Source organism: Corvus kubaryi, unplaced genomic scaffold, assembly GCF_017639235.1.
Source record: "Corvus kubaryi isolate FWS band 111438036 unplaced genomic scaffold, C.kubaryi_AGA036_p1.0 37300, whole genome shotgun sequence".
Classification (NCBI taxonomy): domain Eukaryota; kingdom Metazoa; phylum Chordata; class Aves; order Passeriformes; family Corvidae; genus Corvus; species Corvus kubaryi.
Genome location: NW_024581093.1, coordinates 4605666 through 4631498, shown reverse-complemented (window position 1 = coordinate 4631498; position 25833 = coordinate 4605666). Strand labels below are relative to the sequence as shown.

Genomic DNA, 25833 nt, shown 5'->3' with positions numbered 1-25833 from the left:
TGCAGGAAGCGAAGGATAACGGAGCCTAAACTTTACTATTGGTGGCGGCGGAGGGGGCGAACGGGAGGCACGGAAATTGCTTTTTGTAATTAAAAAGGGAATCTCAGATGTTTTATATCTTGAATATTTACAATAAAACCTTCAAGTGCTTGTCAAGAGGGTAATGTGTCATTACCAGGAGCCTTTGCCTCTCTTCTCCTCTCGGACATGACAGTGCAGCAGGATAAGAGAAGAGTAATTATAGTTCAGCAGGGCTGCCAGGTGTGATAAATGGGTAATCAGCACACAGGAGCCCCGGTCCTCAAAGGAGGACTATTACAGTGTTATCAGCTGCAGGCCCGCGTGTGCGGCAGCATCGCGCAGAGACCGAGACGGGCCCGGGGCTGCTCAATGCGGCTCCCGCTGCCAGCCCTGCCCGCTCCCGGCCGCCACCGCTCCTTTGTGCGCCTGCCACCGCCGCAGGAGCGAAGGATAAAAGGCGAGAGCGGGGCTCCTCGCCTTCGCTTTTTGCTAATATTTACATAAAACACTGCCCCTCTCTCCAGGTGAGGAGGTGTGCTGGTGCCTCCATGGCTTTCCACGACAAGGTGATGAGGAAAGCCGGGCTCCTGTCCAGGCTGTTCCGGAGGATTTGACCTCTGTGTGTGCTTCTCCTGCCGCCCCTTCGGGTTTAGCTCCGCTGCACTGGGGCAGAGCGTTCTCTCACAAACAAACTTGGTGATAATCAGCTTCCTGGCAATCCCGAAGTCTCCTTAGTGTTGGATCGCACAAGCTGAACTGCGGCTCTGTCCGTATCCTCCCTGCACTGCTGCTCGCTCAGTGTGTGCTGGTGACGAGATTTATCTGTTATTGCTGGGAATGGTTGCAGATCAGAACGGAGTAAACAGTTTGGTTAAAATTAATCAAAACCCAATTCAACCAATCAGTGCAACATTGATCCTCTCTACTTATTTATTTCCTTTCAAGTTCCGTGCTACCAATGGCAGCACCACAGTAGGAATATTTTAAAATAATTCTTAAAAATAATTCTTGTGAAAAAGTGAAGATGCTCTGACTATAATAGATTGTTATTAAGGGAAAGGACATAACATTCTTTGGAAAAACTGGAGGGCCAACACTTCTGATGCAAGGTTATTTTTACAATACTTGCATTTTTATCGGTTGATGTATTTTAACTGGAGCCCTGACAATAGTCACAAAAAATTATTACTCTGGCATGGAGCTACTTATCTGACAAATGCAATGCGAATGGTCTTGTTCTTATCAATGAGATCAGATTTCAAAAAAAATGAGTACGAGGAATGAGGCGTTGCTTTGTGAACAGATAACCTTGCAGGCAAACTCGCAAACCTGAATAAAAGGATGTCTCTATGAAATAATCTGTGCATAAGTGCAATCAGGTCAGACTGTAATAGACAGCGAGGGGGGTGGAATCAAAAGGGGGAAAAACTCATTTCATCACAGTTAATGGCAAGGAAAAGAAGGCAAGGAAGGACTTTCTTTGGAGCGGAGCTGTTGCGACAAAGACCAGGGCTTCAGCGTGTCATGCACCATTTGCTGGTGCACTAGCGCTGTTTTCAAGAGCTGTGAAGCCATTATTGTAATGTGAAAAAAGTAGAAAGAAATACTCCCTCCTGGTCACTGGAAGGGCAAATGAGGTGCAGGCTTTTTTTTTTTTTCTTCCTTGTGTTTTTTTTTTTTTTTCCCCCTACACTGTTTGTGCAGAGAGGTTTCTAGATTCCCCCTGGTAAAGCTCCACTGGGATGCAGGAAAGATCACAGTGCCCTTATAAACAACACTTCTTGGCACTGTTTACCTTCTTTTGTGACTTTGTTGCCTGTGAAGGAGGATAGGAGTATCAGAGGTCCAATTGCAATGAACGTTTTTCCCTTTTGTCTTTGAAGGAGCAGAACCTTAGAATACTCTCCAGCTGAAGTTTCACAGTGCATTTCTGTGGTTTAGATTTTAAATAAAAAAAGAATTTCAGTACATTCCTGTATGGTAAAGTTATCTAGTGGTGATAATAAATCCAATATTCTTTGGATTTTGTGTGTTTTATTAAAAAGAGAAGAGAAAGAATCCTTTGTTCCTTGGCATAATGCAATCCTGTCTCTGAACAATTCTAATTTGCAAACCAAGTACTTTGTAAATTGTGAAAACCTGGTTATAACTTGAAGGCTGAATAAAATGGGTCATCTTATAACTGAAAGATAAATATAGATGTAAAATAGTGCCACAAATGTCTTTTAAGCAAGAAAAAATAAATAAATAATAGGTTTCAGAACTGGCTTGTTCTTGTATAGTTTATGGGTAAAGCAAGATTACACATACAGCCCTGCAGCCGATTCCCAGGACTGCTAAAGTGTGAAGAACAGGAGTGACATTCTGGTCTTCAATAAATCACTATAAAAATGTTTATGGACCCTGCAATTTACTGTCTTTTAAATGCAAATTGAAAGGGGCATCGTCACAAGTGTAAAGGAGACCTGCAGTGGCCTAAAGGAATTACAAAATGTTGCAAAAGGCTTCTGAAATTGTGTGATCTTAAATGGTTCTATTTAAAAAAATGATTTCCCATTTATACTTCTGTGACAGCTTTGTTAATTTATTAAAGAGATCTCTGTGAATTGCAGGAAGGTGTTTATGAGCACTGCGCTTCACGGGAGCTGTTCACAGGGGCTCTCAAGGAGCTGCAGTTTAATTTGGCAGGCACTGGGGGCAAGTTTGCTGCTCACCTACAAGTAACGTGGAAGGCCATGGGGGTTCAAAAATGTATAAAGCAGTGGTCTTGTCTGACAAATTACTGGTAAAGTAGCAAAGATTTCCTTCCTCTTCCCAGCTCCTCCGTGCAGTCATCTGCTGTGAAACTCCTAAACAGAAAAAACGTGCTGGATGAACAGATCAGCATCCCTCAGTTCACCATGGATGAAGGCAGACACTTGAGGATGCGGCTTAGGGGTGAACATGGTGGTGGTGCTGGCTTGATGGTTGGGCTTTTATCTTAAAACTTTTCCAACCTTATTGATTCTGTGATTCTAAGTCCAAATTGGGTGAAGAGTGAATCATCTTTTTGTGCTGCGGCTATGCTTTCTCCAATGGAAATGAACACATTTCCACTTACACATTTACCATTTTATCTAGAAAATATTTCTCTACATGGAAGCAGATTTAATCCATATAAATTAAGCATTACAGAAGGAGTTTTCATCAGTTGGATGGGTTACTTTCTTCTTTTGTTCCATCGATTGGTAAATTTTTAGTTTTGTTTTGTTTTTTTTTTTTTAGCTAAGAGCCATGATTTTCTCTACTTGTGTGATCTAATTGACGCCAAATTTGATTTTTTAAAGAATAAAGTATTCCTTGAGACAGTATGGGATATGAATGTGTGCAGTTGGAACACTGTAATTGTTTGCATAGCTTAGAATTCTCCACAGCCTACTTCATCACTTCTGTCTAATTTAATGACAAATAATCATGATGGACTCACATGATATTCATGCTGTGTACAAGGAGGATGTGAGTGTATCTGGCAGTGGATGATGCTACTTCTCCTGTTTTTCATATCCTTGTACTCCTTAAGAAGAAAGGCGTGGGTATCTGATTTCTGGCAACCCTTAAGTTAAATATGCTGCTTTGGCACTGACAGATTATTTAGCCGTCAGAAATAGTTGGAGAATGGGCTGTCAGGATCCAAAGTCTGTAGAACATCTGCTTGTCTGGCCTGGGCAGCTTCTCAGCATACACATGGTGGAGGATCTTTGGAAACAAAACGACATAAATTAATTTGGAGGGTGTGTGTATCTGCATGACTCTACCCATGGAAAAATGATATTGCTTGGCTCTATCACACTGCAGACTTTCTAAGCCCTAAATAGAGCAGTAATAGTTTACAACTCAATAGCACCCTGGATGTAGTGGTGTTCATTTTGTTGTCATGCAAAACTGCTGAAGCGCTCTACCTCTTCCTGCAGCCCCGTGTCTGCCTGGATATTGTCTTTGTAGCAGGGTTTAATATGTAGGTATCTACTTGTCAGGATTAGAAGTGTTGTAATCCAGTGTTTTCAGAAAAAGTAACTCCTTTCCTGTTTCAGACCTGCTTGAGCCAGGGGCTTACAGCAATCAGGACCTTGTCTGGAGTCATTCTGACCCACAGCCAGCCCCCTCTGTGTCCCTGTGACCAAAGTATCTCCTTGTGTGCCTGTAAAATTAATTGAGAATATGCAACATTTCTCTTTGCAGGACCAGGTTTTGATACCTGGGTTTTGGGGAGGGCTGGAGCATGTGTTGCTGCTCAGTAGTATTTCATGCTCATTTTCATCTGGCAATATCAGCTCATAGTTTAGAGCAGGCTTTGGAAGAGCTGGACTCCTCCCCAGGAAAATGACTCAGCTTCCCACCTTTGCATTGCTAATACCCCATTATCAATGCCATCCTGGCAGCACGTGGAGACATTTAGGAGCTGTACTATGCACCCATAATCCCACAAGCTTGAAACTTATGCAAAGCCCTCGGAAATCACATCTGTGTTCCTTCAGCACTGGGAAGGATCAAAGACTCACCTCTGCACAAAGGCTCTCAGTAGCACTGGATCAAATGGCTTGTCACTGTCTGTGCAGCTGCAGGCACGATGGAGAGTCAAATGGGACAGGGATTTGCTAACGAGGAGCATTAACATGGACCTGTTAAATTCTCTCTCTAGGATAAGACCTCGTTTCTGCATTTTAAGTGCAAGTAACGCTGCTCATCAGTGGAGGGAGAGGAATGGTGCCTCTCTAGTGGTGGCTGAAGGCAAGTGTGGGTGAACACCTGCCAAGCTGTGCTTAGTCTTGACACGTTGTGCTGCAGCCTGGGAGAGTGGGAGTGCTTATGCACAACAGCTAAGTTTGATTTTCAGAAGACTTTGCATAGTGAGTTCATTAGTTAAGAGTCAATTGCCTGATGTGGTGTCCCACCATGAGAGTGCAGAAAGTTATCAATTTTTAGGGGAGGTGGAAAATGCTTCCTGTGTTCAGCTATCCTAAAATATGTTTAATGACTGTGATTCAGAGCTATCTAACATGGTTTATTTCAGAATCTGTTAGTCCAGTTTTACCAATACCCTGTGTACTTCCAGGTGGCGAGAACCCAAGAAGCTGCATCTGGCCTGTCTAGTGAGAGGAAGATGTTCTAATCACTTGTGCATATCACTTATGTCCTGTATATAAGACTAGTTCCTAGCTGAGCACTGGCAATGAGCGAGGGAACTGGGGGTCTGTTAACACTCATGCCCAAAACTAAACAGAAGGAAGATTCAGAGCATGGGCTGTCCTGTTTCCTCTCATTCTCCCCCTAAGATGAGCAAAGGTTGCTAAAACAATGCTGATAATGAGGTTTGACCCTCTCATTACCCTCAGCCTCTGCCTACAAACCATCTGCACTGAAAATCCCTGAGCTCCACCCAAGGGGTTTGAACTTGGAAACTGTTAATCTTCCAAATATGATGTAGTTTCTGGCATTATTTGCTTCCTAGCCCTTATAATACTCTGATCCTTTAATGCACAATGGCACTCAGTCTCAAACACAGCAATGTAGCAGCACCAAGCCATTCTTCCTTCCTCCTGGATTCCTGTTTCCCCTTCCTATCCTGGCTGCCCAGGGGTAGCAGCAGGCAGTCCCCAGTGCATTTATGGATGGGCTCTGCTATGCCAACGGGGAGCACTAAATAAATGATGACACTTGGACTGTTGAGTGCACTTGGGATAGCTGGGAGCAGCCAGGACTGCCCTACCATCAGTGTCAGTGTGTGTTTGATGGAATGATCCAAGCACAGTCCTCAAGTCGCTAGCTGTTTCAGGAATCCAGTCCCTGTTCTGGTATTCCTACCAGGATAACATATTTACTTTGTTAAGCTACTCCAGGTCTTTGTGACCATGTTCAAAATCTGTCCAAAATGTCCTTTGCCTATGAAGGTGCTCAAGCTCGTTTCTGCAGGTTCAGGTTGAAACCACACTTCTATTTGCTGTCTGTGGATATGTGTGAGTTCCTGGCATTTGTCATAGGGATAGGGATTTGCCCCTCTGTCCTTGGGCAGGATTTTCCCTCCTGCTATAAATTTGCAGAGTACTGTGTATCATTTCCCTCCTGGCTGCCACCCTGTGCCTCATAAGTGATTGTACTCTAGTGGGGAAGTGATTTGTATGTATATTTTTATAAAACACTTTGGGATCCTTGGGGAAGAAAGTTGTTATATAAATGTATTTCCCAGGGGAAAGTAGTGGAAATCTCATTACTTGGAACATACAGCGTATTTAAAAGTGGGTTTGACAAAACACTAGAAAATAAAGGAAACAATCCTGAACTGGCACTGGGATGGTCTAAATGATCTAGCAGATATTTTCCATCTCTGAAGTTTGTCTCATGATTTTATTTAGTGCATTGGAAAAAGGGCATGAGGAACGCTAAAGCCATGCACATATAAAATATGTTTCAGGAACACTGTGGCTTATTTTAATATAACCTTTAGCAAAATACTGTGGTTTGCTTACTTGCTGATTTATTTTAGGTAGTTCAAAATATTTCTGTTAGTGATCTCTTTGAAATACTTTAGGTGGTGCAATGGATTTGTAGCAAAACACAGCATGTAACTTGAGTGTACTCTCTGAAGCCAGGTATTTGGTGCCAAGCAAAATTTGTATGTGTAGCTTCTGTTTTAAGCAATTATATGGTTGTAATACATAGTAGAGAAATTAAGTGGAAGTACATTTTGCCCTAAGGGATTACTGTAGCTGCTGGATTTCTTTTAAACAAGTTTTGCCCCTCAAACAGTAAGGTTCCTATAACAAATCACTTATGTAATCATCTGCAGTATATTTTAAAAAATTACCAAAAAAACTCCCAACAAACCCAAAACAAAGGAAGAAAGGAAATGTCAGTTGGAAACAAATGGTGAAGTAAAGGTTTGCTATAGCAAGAAAGCACACTCACCTGTTTAGAGGGAAGTGGTTAAACAGGAGCTGAGGAGTCAAACAGAGGCTGCTCTGTGGCTGGACGCAGTGTAATGACTTCACTGCAGTAAACTGCTTATGTAATAAACTGCATGGATGTCACTGGAGAGTAACCAAAACCATCCATCTGAACCATTTCTGAGCTCACTTAAATTAATAGTGATCTTCTCTCTGAAGGGAAAAATTGAAAAAATACATCAAGAAAAGCCACGCAGAGATGTTATGAAATAAGCCTAGTGAGGTCATTAAAGATAAGCCTTCCTTGAGCATGGAGAAAGGCTCGAGTTGTGATACTTCAGCCTTCAGAAGCTGGTTATCAGTCTTCAGCCAAGTTATTCTAGCTGCTATTTGCTAGTTACATAAGAAGTGTACAGTGAGTAAGAGTTTCACCTAATTGACGTATAAATTGGCCAAATGGTTTTCAAGACAGTTTATTTTTAAGAAGTCTTGTTTTGGCTGCCATAGCTAAGATATAGTTTTGTATTCCTCTGTAAGATACAGAAAAATGACAGCTACAACCAATCAAGCTGCAGTGCTGTGAAATATGTCAACTCCTTTCAACAGACCCGATTTCCAGAATAACCTTTTCCCCCAGACATTTGTTTTCCTTTGATTCCAGTGATGAGACCCAAAGGGATTTCATTCAGAATGCTTGTGAATTCCAGCTTTGGGAAGCCATAAAAAGAGAGAAAGAGTGGCAAATCTCAGAAACAAACAAAATTAAAATGCAAGTTCCAACTGATCATTTGCAAGCTCTTTTACGAACTGGTAGCAAATTTTTAAAGAAGAATTCAACAGTTAGGAGAACAGGGTGATTTCTAGTAGTGCCTTTTGTACATCAGATAATTTACTATTTGCTCATGAATGTCCACTTTTTCCACTCTATGATCTAATTTCTGTTCATGCCCAGTATGCAGAAGGATAATTTACCACTGAACCTCTTGCGAGATGTCAGCCTTGCTTACAGATAGGTTCTTCCTTGTTCCCTTGCTCTGTGTGGCCATTTATTTGTCACGTGAGATTTAGAGAGTTCTTAATCTCATCTTTCACCCTTATTTCCCTACTTAAACAAACAAATAAACAAGCAGCTCCCCCCTCAAAAAACTAAAACCAATCAACCAAGTAAAAAAACCCCAGACTCAACAAAAGCTCTCCAACAAAACCAATAAGCTTACTTTAAATATTTGTTAATATTTACATAATAGCATTTGTAAAACACTTTCAGATCTGTGCTGGGAAAGCCCCACCAGTGAGGGATCAGCTGCCCACTTGTTACAGGTTTTGAAATAGTTGGAGCTTGCTCTGTGAAATAAAAATTGGCATATAACCGGGGATCAGCCTTAAAATTATAGTCTCTGGTTTGTTCCCATGCTCACTGAGCACCTGGGAGTTCAGTCTTTTCCACAACTGGTTGTTTTCCAGCAGGGAGTCCCTCTACACCACCTCCTATTCCTTCTGTAATCTCAGGCAGCCTTCCTCTCATTCACTTCTTTTAACGGTGGAAAAAAATATACAGTAAAAAAAAAGAGAAAATGTTGATCTCCACAGATCTCAATAGATGTGTTTCAAGAGATTTAAAGAAGCATTTTCAGGGGTATGCTTTAGGGATATGGTTTTTTTTTTTGTCAGAGCTTATTGCTTTTAGACCTTTATTTTTTAATATTTTTTGTGCTCTAAACATAGACAAACAGATTGCTTACATCTTTATATGTTTACTGTGGCTCAAATTGCTGCTTTTAGGGTTTTAGAGCAGTGCTAGTGATAAGTTGTATGTTTTTAGCTGTAGTCTCCTCTTGTTCTCATCATTTTGGTTTGAGTAATTCTTGTTTTTCTAACAGATGGTTTGGATGTGGTCATTATTTTCTGTAGTCAGTTCTTTTTCTCCAGTGCTCTTGGTTGAAAAACTCATATTTATGCTATGAGATACAAGTGATACTTAATGACGAGTACAGAAGAGGCTCAGGGATTTCAAAGCACTTGGGTAAGAAGGTAGACTTGCAGAGAAGTATTGAATTTAGTGGTCATAAAACAAAACGCTTGCATCATTTAGAATTAATTTTATTATGTATACTACAAATATAGTGTGTAAAATCATTCTAATGCAGAATTTAATCTTTGTGTTTTCTAGTTTCTGTGGAGTATATCTGATATCATCTGCTCTTCCTTTTGCTCTGTTACAGCAGACACTGATGACTTGGCAGTAAAACAGTATCTTAGACAAACTGTCTCTTTCAAAAAGTGTTTTTCAAAGATCATAAAAATTTAAATAAAAAGAAGTGTGTGAGAGATACTATTCATTTAGCTGTTTTTTCCCTCTGATCTTTTTCATAACCTGTGCTTCCCTGCACCAAAGGCTCTTTTTTTCTAGGAGTGTGATCTGTATCCCAGACCAGGCTGCACTGCAGGCCAAGCAGAGCATTCCCTAACCCTCATCGAGTGTTTACTCATGTACTTCTGTGTACAGAATATGAAGACCATTTTCATATTATTTAAAAAAAAGAAACAGCACATAAAAGCTGTTACAGCCATGCAATTCAGTAATGACAGGGAAAACTGGAGAGTACCTGTGCAAGCCTCTGTGGTGAGTGATGAACACACATGGTAAATATGGTGCTGCAACGGGATCACACACATTGGGCCAGTCATCCTTGGATCATTTAATGAGCAAAGAGTGATTGTCTGGAAAACAAAATGCAAATCTTCCTCATGCTGAAAGAAAATTCACATTCCCCACAACCAAGGGGAACAACTGTGAATGAGAACATCCTCATTTTAGTTCTAGGAAGTCCCTTTCCAGTAGCCAAACATCACTATTCAGTTTGTGAAGTTTCAATAATAAGCTGAACCAGGGAACAAAACAATTGGTAGGTCCTACTTTATCTTAGTCAGGGAGAGAAGATATGGAATATCATTGCCTTTCCCTTGGAAGATATTTCCGTTGTCTTCTGCCTTTGCCCTCTGTAAAACTCAATCCCCTGTGAGAAATTCAAATCTATGAGCATGGCAAGGACATTCTGGAGACCAGGCAGAACATTTGCATATTCTCATAACCATAAACATATATTTTTTCCATTTGTGCCGTGAGGTTCTCCATTCATATTCTAAGTGGCAAAAGCTTTTAGCTGTGATTGGGCCCAGTCCTCAGTGGACAAGAACCAAGTGTATTGCATGGCATTTATTAATCTCAAAAAGTTGTCTTTCAAAACATGTCTAAAAACATATGGGAGTTAAGCGAAGCAAAGCAATTGCACGTTCATTTGTTATTTCAACAAGCTCATTTCTTATGATTTCAGTTGTATAATAGATGGGGAGCTGTTTGCAGGTTGTTTGTTGTCATATATTTTTCATTTGGCTCCTTGGGTTAGAGAAGCAAAAGGCTGAACTGAGGAGTGGATGGTGTTACACCATCTGTAGGGGTTTTGCCTTCCCTTCTCATTCTTTTGTCAGATGGCACCTGAAATGCTTCTCAGGCAGTCACTTAGAGCCTGTCAGTCCTGCAGGGGTCACTGGGGATGAAGCCATCATCTGATGTGCCACTCTTGGCATTTGGGGTTCTAGGCAGGCGTATTTCTGTGTATAGAAAGGTGTATTTCTGTCTGGGAAATCGCTTGTTGGATTTGTGAACCACTGGGCCATGTCCAGCATGAGAGATTTTCAGCAGCTTCCTCAGTAATCCTTTACTTGCAATTGCCCTATGATGGCTCATTTTGTTGGTTACTCCTACAATGGATTTATGAAGTACTATTTTACACAAGAAGATATTTACTCTGCAACAGTTGAATAAAAGCATTTCTCCAAAGCCTATTGTCTGTTAAATCAGTGCTCCCTAAGGAGAGAAGATACATCGCATATTTGCTGCCTGTCATTTTTAGTTTTGGTTTTCTCTTGTACTTTTTGTTTATGTGCTATCAACAACCTTTTCCACATTGAACAGAATGAGTGATTTTGTGAGCTGAGCACTAAGCTGTGGTTTGCATGGACTCCTTTCCTACCTACAAGAAAATGTTCCTACCTGATGAGAGAGGTCCCCTTCCTAATCCTGAGGGAAGGGATTTCCTGTCACGAGGGAAAAAAATAGATTTTTTTTTTTTTAAATTAGAGATATGATTGACTTGGTAGCTGTTTAAAGGATGACAACATTATTGCAGACCTTTGGAGATCTGTTAGTACCAGGTACCAGAAGTTTGGCACAGAAGAAATCATTTGACCTTCATGATGTATGTACCTAGTGATGATTTGGCCATGGAAAAGCTATATTTTCATGTAGATTTTATCTATATGACCAAAAAGAAATGGTACAGAGATATTCAGTACATATATTTTAACCTTATAATCCTTTTCTCATTGCTGACATTAACGTTAATTTAAAATAATGCAGGTCAATATGATGGATTGAGCGGCTTATTAATTATATTCTTTGTGCCAGGAAAGAACTTGGGAGGTCAGGCTTATTAAATGGGTAGAGAATGAGAGAAACTCACCTGGGGCTGGTTCTGAAATGGGATTTGAGTGGGCTGTGTATTGGTAGAAAAGGGTGCAGGGGAGAGAAATGAGAGTTTTCTGCATTTGGCACTTCACTGCCTTCCACTAGAGCTGGTGGGAGCCAGAGGAGGAGTGTGTGGCACAGGCACATCCACGACCCCCACGAGACTCCATGTGTTAGGAATGGTAACACTTGCTCCTCCAGCTTCTGTAATAATTGCAGAGTCATCACACAAAAGCCCTGTGGGTTAAAGTGGAAGTAGAAATTTTTTCCTGTTCTGAAGAAATTCTATTTGGCTGGATTTTGTGTAGGAGGGATGTAATTATCACCTCATCTTTGAATCTGGTCAGGATTATTTTTACTTTCTCAGTTGTGTCTCTTGGAAAAATGAGAATAGGATAAAATGGTAAATTAACAGTTTATATCCTGGTTTATAGTGGTTGAACTTTTGGCAAATGTTTTGGATTTAGGGTTTTTTTTTAGTGCAAGGAAGAGTGTGCCATGCATCAGTCTTGTCTGACATGCTTTGCTGTAGGCAGTGAAGTTGAGCTGACAGTTCAGTGGCTTTTATTAAGAATACCTGCTCAGAAATACCTATTGCATGCTCTGTGATGGCTTCTTTTTAAAAAGACTAAATATGAAAAAAAGTAGTTTGATATATTCTCACCAGCCCATCTGACATGCCATTGAGTTGACTTTGCTGGGAGATATCCCATGTTTCATCCCCTTGCAGCCTTCAGAGCCATGTTTGAGGCAGCTCAGATGTTTTACTGCCTTTTTATTTATTTTTAAAGGGTGTCAAATAGTCCTCATTTTTCACATATTTCTTTTCCCTTTTAAAAGAGTGTCAGAAATACCGTATTTCCCATACATGCTCTAAATATGAGGCCCAGGGTGGCCTCCCATATCTTTGTGCCTTATCTGTCAGATGTGCTGGAGCTGGAATGATGTACACTGGCAACGTGGGTGAAGAACAGCCATCCATTAAAGGAGAGGTGAGCTGCTCAGGATTGCATTTTAAGTCATGCTCTGAACTAGAGCAAGAGCAAACTGAAGCTTGAAAGCAGCTGGAGGAAAGTTTGGGAGCTAAATGCCCAAACAGCAGGTGTTGTGAAGCAGCAAACAAGCTCATAGCCCAGTTCTTCAGAAATTGTCCAGGGAGTCCTGTTTCACTACTTCATGGATAAACGTGTAAAATGTGGAGAACAGCAGCTGTGCAAAGAAAAATAGCAACCTGATAATCAGGCTCCTGTTGGCATTAAATAGTTGTGAGAGTCCAGTGATCCAGGGTATCATAACTATTGTGTAAAATGAAATATCCCCCAGTGGCAACATAAAATTCCTCCCCTCCTTAGGAAGGTCATAGGGGAGAGCTCTCCTGATTTTCTGATGATATCCAGTACCATTATTTTCTTTTTAATCCTAATCCAGACAGAGCTATACACTCCTGTATTACTTAGGCATCTGTGCATACATGGCTAAATTAGTTCTTAAGAGTTTGGTTGCCATTTAGATATAATATTTACATACATAGCTCAGCGTTTATGACAACAAAGCATGCAGTTAAAAGACTGACATTCTTACAAAGCCTTTATCAACCAATATATCATCTGGTCTGTCTTGACAGAGTGCAGGCTTCCTAGTGATGCTCACAACAAAATTACTCTGAAAGGATGCAGTTTAAAATTGCCTCATCACTGATACTTTTTGTTTTCATTTTGTTTTTCTGTGCTAAAATATATTATTTGTGAAAATTAATGCCTGTAACTATCTTTGAGCTGGGATGGCCCTATTTCTTCTCTCTTTATCCTGAAATTTTCTCTCCAATGCAAAATAGGCCTTACAACAATATAAAAGGAGTGGAAGAGTAAAAATGCTTTTGGACTGAAGTTTCCAACTTGCTCAGTCCCAGGACTTTGGCAAAAAGCATGGGCTGGCCTAATGAGTGAGTAATCACATCTGGAGAAAAATCACAGCTTTGGACTTTATAGAATTGGAAGGGCCCTGTTCTGTCTTGCTGGAGTTCTGTCATGTGAGTATCTCTATTCCTCTTCACTTGCCTCACTCTGTCAGGCTCTCGAGTTACAAAGCAATGAAACCTCCTCAGAGAGGCTTGGAATCGCTTCTTTCAAATGATACAAAACTAGTCTTTAAATCTAGCAGGATTTCTTTTTTTTTGTATTTTAGCTGCTAAATTCCTGTCACAGTGGAACTGAGGAAGAAAAAGCAAGATGGTTATCAGAATTGTGTGATATTAACTTCCATTACTTCACGACCTGCTGTGAGCAGAAATGCTTAGATGTAAAAGCAAACAGAAATCCCTGCTAAGAGGGAAGGTGTTCCAAATACACGGGGTGGGGTTAGCATCAAGGAAAAGTGCCAGTTTGGAGAGGGGGAAACTGTGTATAGGCTGTGCCATAATGAATGGTTATTTTTCTGCAAGCCACTTTGTGCAAAATGAAAATATTTTCTATCTAGAAATGATTGCAAAAAACAAACCCCAAAACAACCCAAACCCTGATTCTTTTCCTTTCCACTTGAAGATCAATATTTTTATCAAGTGAGCATATTCTGAAAAACACACAGTTTTTTTTGATAGTCAAAGGTACCAAAAACCTATTGTCTTTAAAAAAAATTAAATGAAGTACAAGTATTCAGAACTATTGAAAACAGTGTCCTTGATCATTCATAGGCTATATGATATATTTCTCTGTTTGTTTCAAGGGAAAGCATTCAGGAGAGCTCACAGGACATATATACACATATAGGTGTCATATAGAACTCAGGGGAAATGTTCCCATGCCTGGAGCCAAAGAGAAAAGATTTCCTTCCACTGACAGCTGGGCCAACTCAATTGTGGGTTTTAGGACTTTTGTGTCAGGGCTGGAGACTTCCTCCTCCTTAACTATGCTTAAAATTGGAGAAGAGCCAACCGGAGAATATTAGAAGAGCAGGAGAAAAAATTAATGATAAAAGAGAAGGGAAAACCTCAGCCCTATAAGTAAATGCCACTTGCTCTGCACAGAAGATACTATTAACTTTGAGAAGTTGGAGGGTGAAGTTTTTAACCATTTAACCATTTAATTCAGGAGATCTTGGAAATTGTATTCTAAAATGTACTTACTAACACTGAAAGGAAAAGATAAAAAACGGTGCAAAAAAAAAGGTGATATAGAATGCTGCTTAAAAATGTATTTTTTGTTATACTTCCATATAAATGTTATACTGGAAAATCTTTGAGAGAGGTAGCCTGCCCTTTAAACCTTTAGGCATTTATGGCCTTAATTATGCTTTTCACCAAGATTTTGCATATTTCATATTTCCTTTTAGAGCTTTCAAGAGTCTCAGTTATTAATTCCACTGAGGATTTATAGGTCTTCTGAATATCCCTTAAGTATAAAGATTGTAGACTCATCAAATACTGTTTTCTTCCTTTAAATTTTTATGATTTCTATATCAAACAGGCAACTGTAGTTTTAGAGTTGAAAGTGCAATATTTATTGCTTGAGGTTCTCTCTACCTTTCCAAACAGAAGCAACTCCTCCATTTCTGCAGTGAAATCTGTATCTTCAAATGTGGTTACAGAATGCAGAGCTACGATCTCTAATTCACAAGAACAGGCAGTTGCTTTTCATATTGCATGGCCAAAACAGTAACATCTCACCTAAAGATGCTATTTATAAAGTGAACCACCTGCAGTGGAGAGCAGTGTTAACCAGAAGCCTATGAATAAGTCATGGAGCCTAATTTTCCGTTATTACTGCCATTGTTTAAAAATGCATGTCTAGCCAGGACTTTGTAATGATTTTGTATTACTTAAAAAAACTTGTACAGTTTTTTTCCCCCCCTCCATTATTTCATTACTTCTTCATTATATTCGCTCTCTTCCAGTGTTTGTAGAGCTTTTGAAAACCAACCTGACAAAAAGAAAAAAAAAAAAGAAGAAAAGGAAATTTTATTTTTTTAAATTGCCCCTGAGACTATCAATGCTTCAGATATTTTTATGCTTCTTTCTTTAAATGCTTTCACCATGTTCTGCCTTGGCATCTGTAGCAAAACCCATTAGCTGTGACAGGTTAGGATGCCTCTACAGGCTTCACCACAAAGGAACTGAGTGAGTGCCAACCATTATTCCCTACCACGTGCTACACCAGCTCTCTGAAGAAGGCCAAATCTATAACTCTGCTCTTTACTCCTCAGTCCAGTGGGGGAAGCTGCTCTGAGAATCTCAGTTGCTTGGTAGAGGATTTTTCACTCCTGGCTACACCATGGTTTTGGTTCATTAACCCACAGGCGACAAGGACATTCCTCACTCAGTAGATCTTTTGCAGTATACTTATGTAATTTTTTAGCTTTAGAGAGTGCTGTAGGTGGAAGACACGATATACTAATTAAATTGAATTTCACTGACTGTGGAAACTCCACCATCAATATGAGCCAACCCATACTTTCTGCATGTCATTGTACTACTGACCAGGTACTAAACCAACCCTCTCCAGCATTTCCAAGTGGGCCCCAAACTTACTCGACCTCTCACCAGCTGTTTCCACATAATGTGTGGTGGGATTCATATTCCACATCCTACATGAGGATTATTCCTGAGATGTCACCATTAATGTCACTGAGAACAAACCCCACAGATCCTCACGGGGGAGTTGTCGTAAATAGGTGTGGGTTATTCATTGCTGTATTAAATCTCCAGAATCCCCTCCCATTTAGAGATGGATCTCATGTTCTTGTGTTAGAGGCTGTGTTTGACAGATCATTTTGATGCACACAGAGAGGAGCAGTGAGGAATTAATGGCATGATCCAGGCTGGAAGGAAACAGCAACTTCATAATTTCCATACTGACAGCTTTGTTTAGGTGAAGCTGTGATTGAAAAAGCCATAAGCAGACTGTGCAACATCACTGAGGTTAGGAAAATTAATGTATTGAAATCACAGGAAAGAGATGTTGGTATTTCTGATACAGACTGACCAGATTATCTTCATTCTGTCCCCCTCCTGCCATACCAGCTTAATAATCAGGATTTTTTTTTTTTTTCTGGTAGCAGAGTTTTTGCAGTGTTCTGTTATTTTGGTTCCACATGAAAGATCCAATATAAGCCAAATATTTCCTTATGAATTTGAGGATGAATGATCTGTTTTCCAGAAGAACCAGCTGCAAGCAAAGGCAGTAGCATAGCTGGCAAGATAATGCCCAGCCTTTTGGTAAGGTTTCTTCCATATAAATCCCAAATAACTGGAAAAAGGTGCATGAATATTGTTATCCTCACTTTAAAGAGGGATCAGACAAGGCATAGGAAAACTAAGTGTTTGTAGATGAAACAGAGAGCTGGAAATGGAATAGGTTCAGCTCTCCTGAATCCCCACTCGGTTCCCTTTCCCATCATTGTTCTCAGGCTTCTTGTTTTGAATGCTTCCTATCGAAGGGGTTTGGGAAATTTCGTTACAGTGCATATTCTTGTTGAGGATTACTGATTGCAGAGACTTGGTGCCCACTCCTGTGGCTCCTTCTTGTACCACTGAGCATCTGCTTGCAGAGGCCTCTGCACATTCCTGCTGCTGCTCCTCTGCAGAGAGCCAAGAGCTCTTGATTGGAAATTCAGCACAGCCACGTCCCACTCTGGTTGTCAGTGCCCAAGGAGGTGCCAGTTGCTGCTGAAAAGATGTGATCTTAATCAAGTCTAGAAAGCATGAAACGTGCCACTTTTTCCTCTGTTCCCTGAATAAAAAGGGAAGCTAATGAACATGAGATATCAAATGAATTGCAGGATCTGCCAGTTCAGAGGTGTTGATTCCTCTTTAGCATTCTCTTTGCTTCCACCCACCACAATAAATTCAGATTAGGTATTGAAACATCCAGCTGAAAAATATTCTTATGTTTACTGTTGCATACCTTACATTCTGACAGATCATCTCAGATTCCGGTACAGGGCACCCCACAAAGTGCTGCAGAAATATAAAAAGAACTGGAATTATGTTGTGATCTCATTTGTCCAATCCAAAATTTTGACAAATGTGTGATAGATGGGATTTCCTCTTTTGGGAAGGTAATTTTTAATTATCCATCCTACTAATATACTTAACGGCCTTCACAACTCTAATTCTAACATCTTCACATTGCTAAAAATCCAGTTAATTTTAATTCAATTTTCCAAGCCCAACAGTGCTCTGTTACCTGCCATAAAGGGATTATTCAGCAGCTTTAAAAATTATATTGCAGGTATTAAGTCCCTGGATGTAGGCCCCGGAGTTTTAAGATGGACAAGCCAAGCTGAAATTCATTAACATTTTGAGAATGACTAATTTTAAAACAAATTTTAAAATGCTGTTTTGTTTTTAAAAATAACCTTTTTTACTTTATATTTTTTAGCTACAGCTTTTACCCAAGCCTGATAAATATCTATAAAGAAAGGGTGAGCTGTGCTAAAAGGATGAGGAATGAAAAACTGTTTCCACAGACACTTGTAGAGCTGAGACTCTCGGAAGCCTGATACCTTGACTCTCCAAATGAGTATCACAAAGAATCGTTATACAGAGAGGAAATCTATTGTCTCTCTCTGAAACTTCACCCAGCCCAAGAGGTATTTTGCAGGTCTTGAACCACTGCTTATACAACATTGCCATTATTCCAAGGCTTTAATTCTTAGAAGTTACTGTGTAAAGTCGTGGCTCAGTCAGTGTGGGCTCCCAGTGATCTTATTTTCATACTAAAATAAAATTATTGCTGCTCTTTACTTCAGTGAATATAGGGTAGGCAAGCCCTCTGAGACTGATGAGGGTTTCTTCCTCCCCATACAATGATCAGCAGAGTAACCAAAGCCTGTGACAGTTGTTCCCATTCGTATCCATGGAGGACAGAGAGATGAACACTACACCTACAAGATCTTTTATTGCAGCTAGAGGGAAAAGAAGAAAACAAAAAAAAAAAAGAACTTTGAAGTTCTGCTTGAATTTCTAGGCTAGCAAAGATAAACCAGCTTCCATTAAAAATGTTTAAATTGAAGAAATATGATACAGGAATCAGTGAGAAGAGAAATGAGCAGTTTGGAAAGGACATTTCTTCAATTTAATAACTTAAGGGAACTAAAAGGGAGGGAAGGGCTGCACTTCAGAGGTGTTTTGGGGGAAATTGTTTCCCTGCAGTCTGGGAAATCCTGTTGCTTCAGCGTTGCTTCTGAGGGGTGTTTTACACTCAGATGTTCTTTGGTGCCTTATCCCAAGCAAACCATGCTGTTTCCCTGCTTTTTTTCCTGGGACTCCTGAGTCCAGGCTCGGGCTGTTGGTTTGGTTTTCATTGGAACCTCCCAGGAAATGGGGTCAGCACAAGTGAGGCAGGAGGGTGCTGTGGAGAAGGTGTGAGCGAGCTTGAGACCAACTGCAGGCACATGGGTGATGTTCCATGGGTTACTCAGCAGGGTTTGGCACCTTGGGGCCCGGGTGGATCCGGGGTACAGGTTTGGCCTTGTTGGGAAAGGATGTGGAGCAGGAAGGGCTTTGTGAGGATCCACAGGGTCTGGTCTGGGGGGCAGGTAGGGCAGCTCACTTGCCCTGTTGAGGTTGAACTTGGCCATCAATATGGATATATCCCGTGGCTTTAGGTGATCCCACTCTGACCTGGCCTAGGAGAACATGGGCTCTAGCAAGTCAGATTAATTATCCATATCTACGTTTACAGATAGAAAAGAGGTATCAGAAACACAACATGCATCCTGTGAAGTATCAGGGGATCAATTAATTATTTTAATAAAACGTGAGTTTACTCTGGATTAGAAATTCTTTTTTTATCCTAGTATTTTTCATTTAAAGTTAATGTTTAAAATCTGTTAAATAATTAAAAAAATGGATATGCTTAAGCATATTCTGCTGACAGTGCACAGAGTCAGTAGATATTTCACAGCCAGTACTATGGCTTGAATGCAGATGATTCATTCATACTTCAGGCACACTTGGTCCACGAGTCCTTAAAAATATCGAGTCCATTTTGGCTCAGTAGTGCCATCTAAAAGTTTACAGGGTGCGAAGTGTTTCTCAAATTGGTTGAGTGGAGAATTACTTGAATTACTTGAAGATGAAAGTGGCTGCTTTAAGCCTGGCTGCCCCTTAGGGGAAACACTGCAGATGGATAAGACCGAGAGGTGGGAGTGCAGCCACCTTTAGAGCAGACAGGGTGAGGGGAGCATCGCTCACGCATCAGAGTTTCAGCAAAGGTGTGGTCGAATCCACAGCCTAATGGCCAAATTCTCCTATTCTAAGCAGGACTCGGCTGCAGCAGCTGATCACTTTGGGCTGACTGGAAGTGGATCCCCTCTGATTCTGTTTGCTGTATCTCATGTTTTATTTGCTCAGGTTTTTTCCCTTTGGTTTGAAATCAGGGCTGAAGCAATGAGCCTGCCCTCCTCTGCCAAGGGGAATCCTTGTTTGATTCCAGCCCTTCTCTGCTTGGGAAACGTCAGCAGGGCTTTCAGCACAGGCTGTCCTGCTCCCTGTCCTTTCCTCTAGTGCAGCAGAGGCTGCACAAAGCTGTTTTATTTCCATCTAGTCTGGGCTTCCGTAGAAAAATCAGTGGGGAAACCAAATTGGCCATTTTCTTGGGGTGCTATCAGTATTTAATACTTTGTTAAAGCTGGGAGTTAGCTGGGTCAGGCTCTCCTGGTGCTGGAAGTGATTTTGTCTAAAGAGAGGTGAAGAAGTAGAAGTCTCAAAATGTCTTGTTTCAGCACAGAATCATCACAGAATTGTTTGAATTGGAAGGAACCCTAAAGATCGTTTAGTGCCAATGCCCCTGCCATGGGCAGGAAACCCACCCACTAAATCATCCTTGAGCCTCTTTCATCTTCTTTCCTTTTTGCCCATTGTTCATATTCTCTTTTCTGTCCCTTTCTGAGACAGCATCTCATTGCTTCAACGAAGGGAATTTTCAATGTTTAACAAAATGTTTTCCTGAGAAGCACAATAGGCAAAGCTGGGCTGTTTTTATTCCAAGATTTAATGGATTCTGATGTGCTAGACTTGTCAGTACAGAATCACACCAGGACATGACGCTACATATGCATACAGGAAATTAGTTGCATTTAAATAAAAAATAAAAAAGTAAAAAGGGTATTTTTAGTGTGGTAAAAATGTGTAAGAAAGTGGAGTATATTGTGATCCATTTCCATGTTTTCTCTTTAAACATGATGAATCTGACTGGCCTGCTGGCCATAAAAGGCTGTGAGTTAAAGAGTCATGTGGCTGCACTTAATCCATGCCCTGGAAACAATCAAGAATTGTTCCCCACAGTATATTTTGCAGTATTTTTGTCTTGTGATTGAGGGTAAGCTGCAGTCATGAGATAACTGGGTGCAAGTTCAATTCACATGCTAACTCTTATTCCCAGAAGAGTACTGTGGAGACATTATATTAAAACTTTCTGCTCTGTCTATACCTCCGAGCATTTTTAGCAGGCTCTGGAGATGTGAATGTACAGCTGCCTTCTGCTGGAGTGAAGTCTGTGTCTGAAGCTCACATAGCCAAGTCCAAAGAAAGATTCATCCAAGAGATTTCTTCTGCTGCTTCCCTTTGTTCTCTATAAATTCTTTATATTCTTTATGTTAAACAAAACTTCATTCAAAATTCTCAAAGTACCTTGCAAGTCCCACTGCCACAGGCAGGTTCTCATCATTTCAGTGCACTAATCTCTCCTGAAGTTGCTAAATGTAGTTTAGTTATTTCTATTTTTAACTATTCTTTACAGCAATTAATTACAAATGTGATAGATAGGCTTTTTAATTAATGAACTTCTAGTGTTTTCTAAAGCTAAAAATAAATGCTTCAATCAAAACTAAAAATTCCTATGAAAGAAAAGCAAACAGAAGAATCTATTTTAGTTCCAGATTAGCCATCTCAGACAGCACGTGATGGCAATCTTGTTTACATGATTTTAGAAGATAGCTTTGACCACAGGCCGGAACACAACTGTTTTTTACATAGTTTTTTCTGTGTTTAGCATGGTTTCCTTTTTTATTGGCTGCATGATACATTACCTGTCTTCATTATCCCTTAAAGGGCTGCCTCGCCCACCAGGACAAAATGCAAGCTCATCTCAGTCCGTGCAGTCGGGTGACAAAAATCACTTCTGCAGTTTAGGCATAAACTTCCTTCCACATCTGACCTTTTACTCTTGAGCAGGGAAGTTTATTGACTCCTTTTCCTAGCAGTAGTGAGTAGCAGGGCCTTCTTTCCACCAATCAATCCATATAATTTTGTGAAGAAAAAGAGCGTGCTGGTGGTGTGATTGATTTACACGTTATTTATCTTTTTCTGCCCAGTTTAAATTGGTCAGCCTGATCCTATTCACACGATAAAAATCATCATGTCTCAAATTACTTACTCAATAAACTGTGGGTTTTTCTATTATTAGTGATCATTAGTGTTATAATACAGCATGGAAATTTAGAGCAAATTGACTACATATACAAGCTGTTCGGCTCATCTGCACTTAATCATAAGCATACTGTTCAAGTGGGCAGAAGATTTTGCAAGAATATTTCCAGGAAGAATTTGTGGGAGGAGAGCTAAATATCCTTGGGTTGTTATATTTTTTTTTTCCACACTGTAATCTCGGCCTCCCAAATGAATGTTTATCTGAAACAGTCAATGACTGAAAGTACAAAAGAGAATTATAGCTCAAATTAAAAGAGCTTCTCATGCTGCCAATTTCAAGGCCCCAAATTTTTATGGCCATAAATACTGAATGAAAGTTCCATGTTGGTACAGCCCCCACAGCCTCCCCTGCCTAGTTCAATCATTCCCCTTTAATAAAGGCCATCATAGCCCTACAAAAGAGCGATGTGGTGGGATGTACAGCCTTGCATGTTATCTGATGATGACACACACACTGAGTACCGTGAGTTATCACTTCCAGTCACTATTATTTCCTATGAAAATAATAGCTTCCAGTCACCGTGGGTTGCTCTGAGATTGCCTTCATACTGATGTAGATTAAAAGTGAAGGGATTTCCTGATAATTACTGGTTTGTCTGGCACTAGACGGCACAGATGGAGGGAGGTTTGATGTAAAAAAAAGATCATTAGAAAACAGTCCTGGCTTTCTGCAGTTTGCAATGCCCATTCCTCATCCTTAAGTACCACAGCGAGCTTCAGATGGGATCTGGTGACTGGGGCTGGCTGGTCATCCTGGAGACTTGTAAAAACATAATACAGCAAAGATGCAACGTAAATATCCATGAACTCAAAGAGCTCACGCACCTTAGAGTGCTTCCCTCAGGTCTGTGAGCATGGCCTAGGATCATCCACATGATGCCTCCTGGGATCCTTCCATAGCCAAAAGCCACAGAGGAGTCCTGCAGGGAAGGTTCTGGCAGGGCTGTCCCTGCACCATGGGACTCTGACTGACTCTTTCTAAGATAAAGGACCATTTTGGTTTTGCTTAGCATTTTGCTGGTGAGATGAGTGAGTGAATCTGATGGGGAAAAAACACACCCTGGGCTTGCCTGGATTGCTGTGCATGCATGGCAAGTCTGCACACTCTTGCTTTTTTTAGCAAAAACTGCTAGGAATCTACCACAGCGATACAGCTGGGAACGGCCTCTCCAAAACCAGGAAGAATATCTCACATGCAGTGCTGTCAGGAGTTGTTTCGTGAGCTTCTGCTGAAACCTGCAGGCTGCAAAATCTACATGTGTGAGCAGTTGGTTGGAGATGTGAGCATTTCCAAAGTGTTTTTTATTTCCCACATTTTTAACGCATCAGGGCTGGGGGCTTATCTGTGCAGTGAAAGTATCCTGCTGCAGGTTAGCATAGAGGTGCTTCTCTGAGTGGCACCTACCAGCTTCCTTGGTTGGTGGAGGTCAGAGTGAGACTCAAACTCCTGTTTTGAAGGCACCAGGAGATGTTTAAACTGCTCTGCCACCCCACCCCAAAAGAGACCAATAGGCACTTGTTAAAATATCATGTTTTGTTAAGTGTCTTTGTCTAAAACCAGTTTCAAACCTCTTTGTAAGACACTTGGCTAGTGCAAGACAGCTTCTCCCATCCATCCATCCATGCTAGTAATGGGTACCTTCGGCATCCTCCTTGCTGGAAGTCCCAGCAGCTTGATTTCCCTTTCTCCACCCCGTAACTCGCCTCCTAAAGAAATCCTGTCTTTTCCAGGGGGGAGACCATGCCCTCACCAGTCATTGCTGGCAGCATCTTACCTGTGCCCGGCTCCTTCTGCTGTCAGGGAGCCACATCTGAAATATTTCCCTGTCAGTGGAGTAGGGAGTGTACTGATGGCAGAACACCAAGTCAGGGAGCTTTATCTCTGAGCTTCACACACACCAGCACAGTTTTCACCCACAGACAGTATTTCTTTTCCCACAATCATCCCACTGCACCATGTTATCCAGCTGCTGGCTGGAGCCTGGGCAGGGGGCTACAGAGGGACGCGGGGGTGGCTCTTTGGCCCTTTCTCTGCAGCCTCCTTGGGTGAGAGGAGCTTTCAGCTGTGCTGTTGGCTCTGCAGTGCAGATGGAAGTGCTGGGTTCGAGGCCCCACTGCCAGCCCCCACACACATGCTGGCGCACCTGGATAACAGCTCTACGTGTTTACAAATTACCCCAATTTTCTGCTTGATTCAGCAGTAACTGCTTACCCTCCCCCGTGATGTAATTAGGCCTTCAGAGTTCATGCGTGCCTATTATGATCTCTCTTGTGTTTTGTCTTTTTTTTCTGTAGCCGTAATCATATATATATATATGTATTAAAATTTCTTATCAATTGTTCAGCTAAATTATGCACAGTGGGCCACGCTAGCCCTCTATTAACATAAAGTATGCTAAACAACGTGTTTTCTTTCTGATAATTATGCTCTAAAGTACCAACTGCTTATTCTAGTGAATTTACCTTCCTTCTTGTTTTTCTTATTTCTTCAAACTTTTAGCGGTCTTCATGGCAGGGCAAGTGCTCCTTCTGCTGTCAGTGAAGCAGCCTAATTATCTTTCCTATTATCGTCAGAACTTCCAGATGCCTAATAGCCGGGCAGTCCATGTTGAAATGAACTATTAGAGCCCATCCAAGATGATTGCTGTCTGATCACGTAAAGATCTTTCCATCAGTTGGAACAAAATATTGCTTCCTAACCCCATCAAGGAGTTAATTGCGTGATGCATGGAATGGAGCTGTGGAGAGAAGGGTTTTGGAAAAGCCTGCCTGTTTTTGCTGGCATGCCATTGGCATCTGTGCCAGCCTGGCTGCAGCTCTGAACTTTGCTGTGCCAGAGTGGGCTCACACTTGGAGCCAACAGCCAGCAAATGTTTCACAAAACCAAGGTGTGGGAGCAGAGCTCTCCCAGCCTGGAGCCCCCTCCTTTATCAGCTCCTGAAAAGCAACTACCCCACTCTGCAGACCTGAACAGGATCAGCATGAAACAACAGGGTTTAAGTCCAGGGAATGTTTCTAAGCTTCATTTTACAGAGAGTTCAGTTTTGAAAAATTTGGCTTTTGTCTTCAGCTGTCACTGGAAACCTCAGATGTGAATATCCTATTCAGGGTTTTCTAAAGGTAATTTGCTTAACTTCCTACAGGCCTTGGTGTAATGAAAAAGTGCTCTTTGATACTGCACTGTCAGCTTTTGAAGTGTTACATAGCTTATGTGGCTAAAAATAGGTAAAGCAATTCTTTGGAAAACTGTTAAAAGCAATGGGTTTCATTGTATCTTAGATAAGAGTGAGTAACAACCTTAAGAAACTAGAACAATTTGTTTCTTTGCCCACAAGATCAAAACAGACATTATCTTCAAGATAGGAGTTGTTGGGTTTTTTTCAGTGGTGAGTGAGCCAGTGGAAATATTTTTATTCTTCTTCTTCTTCTTATTTTTTTTTTTCTACCCAGAACAGGAATATCTGACCATAGAGAGTGTTAGTGCTATTTAAGGGTGCTCATTACCTCCTAGAAGCTGCCCTACAGCATCATCTCAGCAAAAATGCAGTCTAGGAAAATCCTTTTTTTTTGGGTTCTCATTGTACTCCTCTGAAATCTCTTTTTATTCAGAAAAGAACAATTTTCAAAGAAAAGGGATAGAGTTGTTTATAGTACACAGCCTTGGACTTTTAATGAACATTCCCATGATTTGAGATGAGGAGAAAATAGCTTGCAGCACACTAGAAATTACATGCACTTTCAGAATAGAGAAATCTAGATCAGAAAGAAGCATCAAAAAAGCAACCAAAACAATCTTTAGATTATCATCAAGAATTATTGCAGACTATTTCAACAGTACCAGTGTAAGATTTATAATGAGGCTCTGCTGGACTTTTCATTTTCATGCAGTTGACTGAAACATTTTTAGCTTTTTATAAATTTAGGTCAAGATTTAATTT

The 25833-nt window shown here is 40.8% G+C and overlaps 1 protein-coding gene and 1 long non-coding RNA gene across 2 annotated transcripts in view; one reads left to right on the top strand and one right to left on the bottom strand.

The window, feature by feature from the left end:
• Window positions 1-25833, top strand: part of WWOX (WW domain containing oxidoreductase) — a 488561-nt gene that overhangs the window by 366741 nt on the left and 95987 nt on the right. The window lies entirely within an intron of this gene.
• LOC121664130 lies at window positions 934-7066 on the bottom strand. The gene is made up of 3 exons (XR_006015891.1): window positions 6964-7066; window positions 3488-3756; window positions 934-2870 (listed from the first exon to the last, which is right to left on the bottom strand). It is a non-coding gene; the product is annotated as an uncharacterized LOC121664130 (long non-coding RNA).